General features: G+C 23.9%; 1 protein-coding gene across 3 annotated transcripts in view; it reads right to left on the bottom strand.

Annotated features, from left to right (window-relative positions):
- The window catches only part of LOC117168964 (serine hydroxymethyltransferase, cytosolic), a 36,741-nt gene that overhangs the window by 10,718 nt on the left and 22,471 nt on the right, over positions 1 to 3,552 (bottom strand). The window lies entirely within an intron of this gene.

Below are 3,552 nucleotides of genomic sequence, written 5' to 3'. Positions count from 1 at the left end.
ACACGAAAATACGAACCCTCTAGAGCCTCGTCTAGTGGCCGCCAGGTTTCGTATTTTCGTGTACAAGGTTACCGGCTGATGCCGTTAGAATTGATTGTTGAAATATATTTTTTTACATCTTTTATTATTAAGCTTTGTAATTAAACGTAGTTTTCTTCCGACTTTTGCATTTCTCAAAGTTTGAGGCCGATATTTTATGTATAAAAAAAGTTCAAACGTTCAAAAAATGTTGAGGTTCAGAAAAAAGATAAAATAATTTTCAGTGAAGTTCCTACCAAAATGCAGTACCTAAACGTACTTTATTGTACTCTAATACATTTCCCAAAGTTTCAGCTCGATATTTTATTTACAAAAAAAGTTCTTAGGTTCAAAAAAACATTCAGTGAACTGAAAAACTGTCGTCGGTAATATAGGTATTTAGCTGTGTCACATGCCCTTAAAAAAAAAAGTTTTTTCTGCTTTAAAGGATAACTCTTTAACAAAATACTGAATTTTTTCACATAATAATTAAATATTAAACCTCAAAAGACAAATTTCCAACGAAAAAGTGTCATAGTTTATATTTAAAAAAAAAAGAATTTGATTTATGCAACAAAAGAAAAGAATTTTAAGACCAAAAAGACGAATTTCCAAAAAACAAAAATTTTTCACTCAAAAAATAAATAAAAGTTGATCTAAATTATTGAATCTTCAAACCAGAATACAAATTTTCTTTACAAAAATGCAATTTTTAAACAAAAAATATGACTGTGCAGCAAAAAATTAATTTTCCACGAAACTGATGCATTTTTACGCAGAAAATAGGAAATTTCAAACAAAAAAATTATTTTTTACAACAACAAAAAACGCGAATTTTTAACTAAAAAATATCAATCTTCTAAATGGAAAAGTTCCATTTTCTGTTAAAAACTTATTCTAAACAAAACAAAAATAAGCATTTTCCACTAAACAGTCAAATTTTTAACAAAAAAGTAATTTCTTAATAAACCGATTCAACCAAATGTTTTAAACAAATTAGTTGAATTATCAAGCAAAGAAGAACGATTTTTAACCAAAAAGTTGCATTTTCATACAAAAAATTTAATTTCTTCTACAAAACAGTTGAAGTTTTTAATCAAAAAGATAAATTAAAAAAAAAATAGTCGAATTTTCTGTTAAAAAATATTTCAGTCGTGTTTTCACGATCAAACTATGCATTTTTTAACAAGAAACAATTTTCTACTAAAAAAAAATTGAATTTTTATTCCAAAAAGACGAATTTTTAACCAAAAAGGATATTTTAACAAAATTGTTGAAGTCTCTAGCAAATAGTTGCATTTTCATCAAAAAATATGAAATTTATCTTAAAGCAGAAGAATTTTTTATTACAAAAAAAGTTGAGTTTTTATCCAAAAAAGATTCCAGTTAACTCAGTAATATCAGAAATTGAATATTTGTAACAAAAAAAAAGTTTCTACGAACAAAATTGAATTCTCAACCAAAAAGACGAATTTTTTCAACCAAAAAGAATGAATTTTTAAACAAATAGTTAAATTCTCTACCAAATAGGTGCATTTCGATCCAGAAAAGATCAATTTTGTACTAAAACAGATGAATTTGAATTTTGATGGAAATTTCTTCTCTATCTTGAGTGAAAAATCCTTTTTAGTTGAAAATTCTAATTTTTGATTAAATTCAACTGTTTCTCTTTTGTGCTTTTTTGTTTTGTTTAAAATTAAGATCTTTTTGGTTGAAAAATTCTACTACCTGGCTGAAAATTTAAACACTTTGTAAGAGATTAATTTTTTTGTATAGATTTTTATCAGTTTTAATAAAAACTCGTCACTTAAAAAGTAAGTGTTTTAAACTGAAAATACATGTGTTTCATTAAAAATGTAACCATTTTTGTTAATGCTAGTTGACAAATTCATCACTTCGGTTAAAAATGTAACCATTTTGTTGAAAATTCTTTTTTTATCTTGGCTGGTAAATAATTTTTTTAACTGAAAATTTAACTTCAACTTTTAGTTGAAGATTTTTCTTTTTAGTTGAAAATTAATCCTTTTTGGTAGAAAATTAATCCTTTTTGGTAAAATTAATCTTCTGAATTTTCGTAACAAAAAAATTTTTTTACGAAAATAATTGAATTCTCAATACAAAAAGACGAATTTTTTCTACCAAAAAGGATAAATTTTTAACAAAATAGTTCAATTTTCTGCCAAATAATTAATATTTTATCCAAAAAAGATCAATTTTGTACTAAAACAGATGAATTTGTAATAAACAACAAATATTTTTAATAGGTGGAACTTTCATCTAGAAAATATTTCACTTCATTTTTCAACACCAGAATACAAATTAATAAAAACGTCAATTTTCTACGAAATAGTTCAGTTTTTTTAAGAAAATAGTATAATAGCTTAATTTCTAACCGAACAGTTGCATTTTTATCAAAAAAAGATTTCATTTCTGCCAAAACAGGTAAACTTTAAAATAAAAAAGACAAACTCTAAAAAAAAAAAAGAGTTAAATTTTCAACCGAAAACTTAACGAAAAAATGCAGTCATCTATTAATTGACATAAGTTCTGAGATACTCGTAAATTCGTAGAGAATTTATTTCTTGGTTATATTTTTTTTATAAAAAATGCAAGTGTTTGGATAAAAATTAAGCTATTACACTATTTTCTTACGAACTTAACTATTCCGTAGTTAATTTACTTTTTGCTTAAAATTTATATTTTTGTGTTGAAAAATGAACTGAAATATTTTCTGGATGAAAGTTCCACTTATTAAAAAAAATGGTTTTTCATTACAAATTCATCTCTTTTAGTACAAAATTGATCTTTTTTGGATAAAAATACAACTATTTGGTAGAGAATTGAACTATTTTGTTAGAAATTCCTCCTTTTTTGTTGAAAAATTCTACTTTTTGGATTAAAAATTAATTTTTTTTCGTAGAAGCTTATTTTTTTGTTACAAAAATTCAATTTTTTGTTGTTACTGAGCTAACTGGAATCTCTTTTGGATGAAAAATCAACTTTTTTGTATTAAAAATTCTACTATTTGTTAGAAAGATCATTTATTTTTCTTGGAAATTCAACTATTTTGAAGAAAATGTATCTTTTTAGCTTGAAAATTCAACAATTTATGTTAATTTTTGTTTCTTTCATGACAGAAAAATATTTTTCGTACAAAAGTAAACTATTTTGTTGGACATTCGTGTTTTGGACGGAAAACTCATTCTTTTAGATTAAAATTTCTATTGTATTTGAGGGAAGTTTAATCTTTTTTGTTTGAAAAATAATATTCTCGGGTTGAAAATCCAACAATTTTGAAGAAAATTCATCTTTTTAACCTAAAAATTGAACTATTTCGTATACAAATTTATGTAGTTTGCAAAGAATTAATCATTTTGGTAAAAAATTCAACTGTCTTTGTAGAAAGCTCATTTTTTTTATTTTTATTTTTTCATTGAAAATTCAACTACTCTGTTAAAAATTACTTTTCTCGGTAGAAGATTCATAATTTAAATTGAAAATTCATCAATTTGGTTGAAAGTTCGTCTTTTTTGT

The sequence above is a fragment of the Belonocnema kinseyi genome, chromosome 3, assembly GCF_010883055.1.
Source record: "Belonocnema kinseyi isolate 2016_QV_RU_SX_M_011 chromosome 3, B_treatae_v1, whole genome shotgun sequence".
NCBI lineage: Eukaryota > Metazoa > Arthropoda > Insecta > Hymenoptera > Cynipidae > Belonocnema > Belonocnema kinseyi.
This window is presented reverse-complemented; position numbering and strand designations above follow the sequence as displayed.